The sequence below is a fragment of the Triticum urartu genome, unplaced genomic scaffold (genome assembly GCF_056163025.1).
Source record: "Triticum urartu cultivar PI428250 unplaced genomic scaffold, HENAU_Tu73 scaffold2, whole genome shotgun sequence".
Classification (NCBI taxonomy): domain Eukaryota; kingdom Viridiplantae; phylum Streptophyta; class Magnoliopsida; order Poales; family Poaceae; genus Triticum; species Triticum urartu.
In genome coordinates this window covers 11850906-11860477 of record NW_028260368.1, presented here as the reverse complement: position 1 = coordinate 11860477, position 9572 = coordinate 11850906, and positions in this window count along the sequence as shown.

Below are 9572 nucleotides of genomic sequence, written 5' to 3'. Positions count from 1 at the left end.
CCAAAGATCTTGCGCGGCAGGTCCGCCAGAAAAACTCAAAAGAGAAAGAAGTCTCGTTAATCTCTTCATGCTCGTTCCAAGTTCGAAGTACCTTTTGGCCAAAGAAAAACCCGCTTCCTGACACGATTGCCTCTTTATCTTTATATAGATAGATTCTATGGGGTTATTACTTAGTAAGTCTATTTTGTACAAGAGCCCCTCCTATCTGATAGAAAAGGGTCCCATGATCCCGAGCCGATCTTACCTTGGCTCGCAAACCCCAAGTTTGTCTATGAAGAGCTAATCTAATTGTATTTTTTTCTAGAATGGATTTCTTATGTGGAATACTAATGGATAGGGCTTCGTTGCTAAGTGCTACAAGATCTAGTGCACTGGAACTCGTGGTTATGGACCCGAATCCTTTAGTATGGAACATTGTCTTTTCCAAGTAAAAACCCCTAGTATATGAAAGAATGAAAAGGTGCTTTCGTTCTTGTGGAATAAGAAGCCCTCGTACCTTAATGAAAGGAAAATCGTAATTTTTCGTTAGGTATTTGACCAAATAGGATCGTCCAGTTCCTACAGAACCTATCACTAAAATACCCGATAGGGCTAAGCGGAACGAAAAGGGTTTTCCATGAGATGGTAAATGAAAACGATTAGTCCCACACGAGGTTTGGGAATAAGTGATTGTCTGATAATGAGCAAGGAATATACGTCTTTCTGCTAAAGAGGATCTATTAAACTCATAATTCATTAGATCCTTGTTATCAATGCCAACTAGGTATCATAAGTAAATGGATCCCGGTTGTTCAATCCTTTGATAACCAAGGTCATTCTTTGCTAAAGAGAAATGATCACTATGAGTCAGACTCAATAGAATTGGATCCATTCCAAATAGCGAGAATTAGGATTCTTGATCCCTCTCAATCTCTCTTTCAATTCGAGGATCCAGAGAGGTGTTTTCATAGTCATCTCCGAATATTTGCCATCTCGGAATATTTTCGATTTCATTTTTCTATGATATGTCTTTCTATATGAAAATTGGTTATTTACGATGTACGATGATCCCTGTTAAGCATCCATGGCTGAATGGTTAAAGCGCCCAACTCATAATTGGTAAATTTGCGGGTTCAATTCCTGCTGGATGCACACGAACGGGAACATTCCATAAGTCTATTGGAACTGGCTCTCTATCCATGGAATCTCATCCATCATCCATACATAACGAATTGGTATGGTATATTCATACCATAACATAAGAACAATAAGAACTCGAATTCTTATCGATACTGGAACTCAGAGCATAGGAGGGAAAGTCGATTTATGGATGGAATCAAATACGCAGTATTTACAGAAAAAAGTCTTCGTTTATTGGGAAAGAATCAATATACTTTTAATGTCGAATCGGGATTCACTAAGACAGAAATAAAGCATTGGGTCGAACTCTTCTTTGGTGTTAAGGTGGTAGCTGTGAATAGCCATCGACTACCTGGAAAAGGTAGAAGAATAGGACCTATTCTGGGCCATACAATGCATTACAGACGTATGATCATTACCCTTCAACCGGGTTATTCTATTCCACTTCTAGATAGAGAAAAAAACTAAAGGAGAATACTTAATAATACGGCGAAACATTTATACAAAACACCTATCCCGAGCACACGCAAGGGAACCGTAGACAGGCAAGTGAAATCCAATCCACGAAATAATTTGATCCATGGACGGCACCGTTGTGGTAAAGGTCGTAATTCCAGAGGAATCATTACCGCAAGGCATAGAGGGGGAGGTCATAAGCGCCTATACCGTAAAATAGATTTTCGACGGAATCAAAAAGACATATCTGGTAGAATCGTAACCATAGAATACGACCCTAATCGAAATGCATACATTTGTCTCATACACTATGGGGATGGTGAGAAGAGATATATTTTACATCCCAGAGGGGCTATAATTGGAGATACTATTGTTTCTGGTACAAAAGTTCCTATATCAATGGGAAATGCCCTACCTTTGAGTGCGGTTTGAACTATTGATTTACGTAATTGGAAGTAACCAATTAGGTTTACGACGAAACCTAGAAATCGATCACTGATCCAATTTGACTACCTCTACGGGATAGACCTCAACAGAAAACTGTTGAGTAACGGCAGCAAGTGATTGAGTTCAGTAGTTCCTCATAGAAAATTATTGGCTCTAGAGATATGGTAATATGGAGAAGACAAAATTGTTTGAAGCACGCACAGAACCGGAAGCGCCCCTTGTTTCAAAGAGAGGAGGACGGGTTATTCACATTTAATTTGATGGTCAGAGGCAAATTGAAAGCTAAGCAGTGGTAATTAAGACCCCCGGGGGAAAATAGGGATGTCTCCTACGTTACCCATAATATGTGGAAGTATCGACGTAATTTCATAGAGTCATTCGATCTGAATGCTACATGAAGAACATAAGCCAGATGACGGAACGCAGAGACCTAGGATGTAGAAGATCATAACATGAGCGATTCGGCAGATTTGGATTCCTTTCCTATATATCCACTCATGTGGTACTTCATCATATGATTCATATAAGATCCATCTGTCTAGAGATCGTCATATACATCTAGAAAGCCGTATGCTTTGGAAGAAGCTTGTACAGTTTGGGAAGGGGTTTTTTGAGAGAAAAGAAGAATCTACTTCAACCGATATGCCCTTAGGCACGGCCATGCATAACATAGAAATCACACGTGGAAGGGGTGGGCAATTAGCTAGAGCAGCAGGTGCTGTAGCGAAACTCATTGCAAAAGAGGGTAAATCGGCCACTTTAAGATTACCATCTGGGGAGGTCCGTTTAGTATCCCAAAACTGCTTAGCAACAGTCGGACAAGTGGGTAATGTTGGGGTGAACCAAAAAAGTTTGGGTAGAGCCGGATCTAAGTGTTGGCTAGGTAAACGCCCCGTAGTAAGAGGGGTAGTTATGAACCCTGTGGACCACCCCCATGGGGGCGGTGAAGGGAAAGCTCCCATTGGTAGAAAAAAACCCACAACCCCTTGGGGTTATCCTGCGCTTGGAAGAAGAACTAGGAAAAGGAAAAAATATAGCGATAGTTTTATTCTTCGTCGCCGTAAGTAAATACGTAACTAGGAATATGGAAAATTGCATTTTTGGAATTTGCAATAATGCGATGGGCGAACGACGGGAATTGAACCCGCGCATGGTGGATTCACAATCCACTGCCTTGATCCACTTGGCTACATCCGCCCCTTATCCAGCTAAAGGATTTTTTTCTTTTTTCCATTGATCATTATTCTATTTATTCTGACCTCCGTACTTCGATCGAGATATTGGACATAGAATGCCACTCTTTAAAAAGGAAAAAAGGAGTAATCAGCTGTGACACGAAAAAAAACGAATCCTTTTGTAGCTCATCATTTATTGGCAAAGATAGAAAAGGTCAATATGAAGGAGGAGAAAGAAACAATAGTAACGTGGTCCCGGGCATCTAGCATTCTACCCACAATGGTTGGCCATACAATCGCGATTCATAATGGAAAGGAACATATACCTATTTACATAACAAATCCTATGGTAGGTCGCAAATTGGGGGAATTCGTGCCTACTCGGCATTTCACGAGTTATGAAAATGCAAGAAAGGATACTAAATCTCGTCGTTAACTGAATTCTGAATAGAAAGATTAAGAAGAAAAAAAGATTCAAAATAAAGACAGAAATACCCAATATCTTGCTAGAACAAGATATTGGGTATTTCTGTCTTCAAAAATTCTTATATGTTAGCAGAAAAACCTTATCCATTAATAGATGGAACTTCAACAGCAGCTAAGTCTAGAGGGAAGTTGTGAGCATTACGTTCGTGCATTACTTCCATACCAAGGTTAGCACGGTTGATGATATCAGCCCAAGTATTAATAACGCGACCTTGACTATCAACTACAGATTGGTTGAAATTGAAACCATTTAGGTTGAAAGCCATAGTACTAATACCTAAAGCAGTGAACCAGATTCCTACTACAGGCCAAGCAGCCAAGAAGAAGTGTAAAGAACGAGAGTTGTTGAAACTAGCATATTGGAAGATTAATCGGCCAAAATAACCATGAGCAGCCACAATATTATAAGTTTCTTCCTCTTGACCAAATTTGTAACCCTCATTAGCGGATTCATTTTCAGTAGTTTCCCTGATCAAACTAGAGGTTACCAAGGAACCATGCATAGCACTGAATAGGGAACCGCCGAATACACCAGCTACACCTAACATGTGGAATGGATGCATAAGGATGTTGTGCTCTGCCTGGAATACAATCATAAAGTTGAAAGTACCAGAGATTCCTAAAGGCATACCATCAGAAAAGCTTCCTTGACCAATAGGGTAAATCAAGAAAACAGCAGTAGCAGCTGCAACAGGAGCTGAATATGCAACAGCAATCCAAGGACGCATACCCAGACGGAAACTAAGTTCCCACTCTCACGACCCATATAACAAGCTACACCAAGTAAGAAGTGTAGAACAATTAGCTCATAAGGACCACCATTGTATAACCACTCATCAACAGATGCAGCTTCCCAAATTGGGTAAAAGTGCAATCCGATCGCCGCAGAAGTAGGGATAATAGCACCAGAGATAATATTGTTTCCATAAAGTAAAGAACCAGAAACAGGCTCACGAATACCATCAATATCTACTGGAGGGGCAGCGATGAAGGCGATAATAAATACAGAAGTTGCGGTCAATAAGGTAGGGATCATCAAAACACCGAACCATCCGATGTAAAGACGATTTTCAGTGCTAGTTATCCAGTTGCAGAAGCGACCCACAGGCTTGTACTTTCGCGTCTCTCTAAAATTGCAGTCATGGTAAGATCTTGGTTTATTCAAATTGCAAGGACTCCCAAGCACACGTATTAACTAGAATATAGATAATAGAAGGCTTGTTATTTAACAGTATAACATAGACTATATACCAATGTCAACCAAGTCAGCCCAAAGATTAGCTATCCATATAACTAAATTAACCAAACCAATAATTTTGTATTTGTAAATGAAGTGAGTCAAAGTGAAAAACTTTGATGGGTCTTTTCTATATGGGTTGCCCGGGACTCGAACCCGGAACTAGTCGGATGGAGTAGATAATTCTTCCTTGTTACAATAGAGAAAAATCCCTCCCCAAATCGTGCTTGCATTTTTCATTGCACACGACTTTCCCTATGTAGAAATAGCCAATTTCTATTCCAAAGAGGAAGTTCTACTAATTTTTTTAATTAGTAAGTTGATTCACCTACTCTTTATTATAATAAAAAGAACATTTCAGAATGAAAAATAGAAAAGTTTTTTCTTGATCATTTATCAACCCTTTCCTGTTTCTTAATTTCGTCTAATGATTAATTAAGAGGGTTGACCAGGTCATTGATACGTATAATATCCAAATACCAAATACGCTCAGTGTGTGATCCACAGAAAGAAAAAAGAGTTGTTTTGGTGAACATCAAAGAAAAAACTTGCTCTTCTTCCATAAAAAATTCTTCTAAAAATGCCGAACCCAATCGTTGCATAAAAGTTCGTACCGTGCTTTTATGTTTACGAGCTAAAGTTCTAGCACATGAAAGTCGAAGTATATACTTTAGTCGATACAAAGTCCGTTTTTTCGAAGATCCACTATGATAATGAAAAAGATTTCTACATATCCGACCAAATCGATCAAGAATATCCCAATCTGATAAATCTGTCCAAATGGGTTTACTAATAGGATGCCCCGATCCAGTACAAAATTGAGCTTTTGATAAGTATCCTATGAGGAGAGTAGCGGGGACTATGGTATCGAATTTTTTCATTCGAGTATCTATTAGAAATGAATTCTCCAGCATTTGATTCCTTACTAACAAAGAACTTTTTTGTACACTTGAAAGGTACCCCATAAAATCGAAGCAAGAGTTTGCTAATTGGTTTATATGGATTCTTCGCGGCTGAGTCCAAAAACAGAAATAATATTGCCAGAAATTGATAAGGTAGCATTTCCATTTCTTCTTCAAAAAAAAAGTGCCTTTTGATGCAAGAATTGCCTTTCCTTGATATCGAACATAATGCATAAGAGGATCCATAAAGAACCATAGGGTTTTCCGAGAAAAACCAGGGTACATTATCCCAAAATGTTCCATCTTCCTAGAAAAGTGGATTCGTTCCAGAAAAGTTCCAGAAGATGCTAATGGTAAGCAAGAAGATTGTTTACGAAGAAACAACAAAAAAAATTCATATTCTGATACATAAGAGTTATATAGGAATTGAAATAGTCTTTTATTTTCTTTTTGAAAAAAAAAAATGGATTTCATTGAAGTAATAAAACTATTCCAATTCGAATAATAGTTGAGAAAGAATCGCAATAAATGCAAAGATGGAACATCTTGGATACGGTATTGAAGGAGTTGAACCAGGATTTCCAAATGGATAGGATAGGGTATTTCTATATGTGATAGATAATCCAAATGCAAAAATTTGTCTTCTAAAAAGGGAAATATTGAATGAATAGAGCGTAAATTCTGAAACTTTGGTATTTCTTTTTCTTTCAGACAAAAAAATTCCCGTAGCGAGAATGGGATTTCCACAACGATCGCAAACCCTTCAGATAGAATCTGAGAATAAAACTCAGAATAAAAATAATTTTTGTAATCCAATAATCGATCTTGGTTAGGATGATTAACCGAGTTATCCAAAAAATTCTGCTGATACATTCGAATAATTAAACGTTTCACAAGTAGTGAACTAAATTTCTTGTTATTACAACTAACAACTATTTCCACAGGTTCAGAACCATTTAATCCATAATGGTGGGCAAATGCATAAATATATTCCTGAAAGAGAAGTGGGTAGACAAAGTATTGTTGACGAGATTTATGTTTTTCTGAATACCCTTCGAATTTTTCCATTTGTATTTCTACTTGAATCAGAGAGAAGAAGCATTTCTCGGTTTATCGAATGATGATACATAGTGCAATATGGTCAGAACAGGGTGTTGCATTTTTAATACAAACCCTGGAAAGAAAGGGAGTCTAATCCACAGATCTTTTTCTGCTCCTTTTCTACCCAATTAGTTTATGTTTGTTCTAATTAAAAAAAAAGAACAGAACAAGTTTTTTATTTTTGCAGGCCAATCGCTCTTTTGACTTTGGAATACAGCCTCTTTATCAATATACTGCTTCTTTTACACATTCAATCCATAACATCCCTTATTCAATCCATAATCAAGAATAATTAGGATTTCTAAAAAAAAAAGAAAAAATAAAGGGTCCACTCATAGGAAAACCCAACCTTTCCCCGCATCCGGCACTAATCTATTTTTAACGTCTAATTAGAGCGGGGAATCATTCCAATTAGGAAGTTCAGCTCGTTGCTTTTTATTTTACCAGAATTGGAGCCAGGCTCTATCCATTTATTCATTAGACCCAGAAAATCGTAATTTTGGATTCCATTCAAAAAAGATTGATTTTATTACGACATGCTATTTTTTCCATTCATTACCTTTGAGGATCAGTCGTGGTCTTCTAGACTCTACCAAGAGTCTGGACGAATTTGTTGTTTCATCCAAATGTGTAAAAGATCATAGTCGCACTTAAAAGCCGAGTACTCTACCATTGAGTTAGCAACCCAGATAAAAAAAGGATCTTAGATACGATCGAAATCCAAAAATCAATGGAATTACACCGCGCGCTTCTGTCAAAACATTGAACTAGCAAGACATCAAAAGATTTTTTTTATCGACCATGAAAAACACTCAAATGCCAAAACGAACAGGTCCGGTGAAATTCCACTAAAGTAAAGTTAAAAAAAGAGCGACCCTAATCACGATGGCCAAATTCTCCTTATTTTTAGCGATTTTTATTAACAAAAAATATATATTATAAAAAATATATATTATATTGTATGAGAATACATGCAAGAGGAACACCCTTATCATTTGAGCGAAGTGTAGGCGGAAAAATTGAATATGGAGTGAGGATAAAGAGACCCATCTATCTACAAATTCTATTTGTTCAATAGACCTTTGTCAATGGAAATACAATGGTAAGAAAACAAATTAGATAGAAAAAGTAAATAAAATAGGGGCTTATGTTGGATTGGCACGATATAATATAAATCCAAATAGGATTAAAAAAGAGGTAAATTGTGTCTAAATAATTAGACAACTAGGAATACTAATAATCTTCTCCTATCCTATTTTTTGATTCATTTAGTTCTTCAATTAACTCAAAGTTCTTTCTTTTTCTTTAAAGAATTCTGCCTTCCTTAAAATATCATAAACAGTTCTTGTTGGTTGAGCACCCTTTTCAAGGAAATAGAGAATAGCTGGAACATTTAAACAAGTTTGATTCTTTATCGGATCATAAAAACCTACTTTTTGAAGATCTCTTCCTTCTCTTCGAGATCGAACATCAATTGCAACGATTCGATAGACAGCTTATTGGGATAGATGTAGATAAACAACGCCCCCCCCTAGAAACGTATATGAGGTTTTCTCCTCATACGGCTCGAGAAAATGATTCGAATTTCTGTCGATAATAATAGAAATTAGACTATGACGTGCATTAATTTCCTTACAGAAAAAACAAATTTCATTTATACTCATGACTCAAGTGGGCTAATTTTGCCTGACAAACTTCGAAGGCAAAATCCTTCCAAAATTTTTGAGTCGTCTTTAAACTCTTTTCTTTGTCTCATTTCGAACGAATTGACTTTTATTCCTTATTCTAATCCAACTCTGTTGTTGAGACAATTGAAAATTGTGTTTACTTGTTCTGGAATCCTTTATCTTTGATTTGTGAAATCCTTGGGTTTAGACATTACTTCGGGAATTCCTATTTTTTTCTTTCAAAAGAGTAGCAACATACCCTTTTTTCTTATTTCCTTCGATAAAGCATTTATCTCTTCTATAGAAATCTAATAAGAGGGATTGATTCTGATATACTTTTATTGGACTTTCTTCTTATTTTAACCTTTCGATTTATTTCTATATTAAGGATAGACTGACAAAGTTGGCCTAATTTATTAGTTTTCACTAACCCTAGATTCTTTCCCTTGATAAAAAAAATTCTGTCCTCTCGAGCTCCATCGTGTACTATGTTACTTAAACCCAGCGCAAATTTGGTTCGGAACGAATAGAACAGGCTATGTCGAGCCAAGAGCATTTTCATTACTATGGAAAATGATGGATAGCAAAATCCACAATCGATCATGTCCTTCAAGTCGCACGTTGCTTTCTACCACATCGTTTTAAACGAAGTTTTACCATAACAAACATTCCTCTTTTCATTGCAAAGTGGTATAGAGAATTGATCCAATATGGATGGAATCAAGAATAGTCATTGGTTTAGTTTTTTTATACTAATTAAAACTTGCTATCTATGGAGCAATATGGATAAAAGAAAGTAAGTATTTATCCGGGAAGCCTCCGCCAAGATCCAATTTATTTAAACCCATATTAAAATTCTATCATATGAATGAAACATAGTTTGAAAAAGACGACTAAACAAGTTTGCTTAAAACTTATTTATTCTTAAATTTCCACCCTCAACGGATGGCTCGAGATGATCAATCTTGAAGTGAGAAAAGAA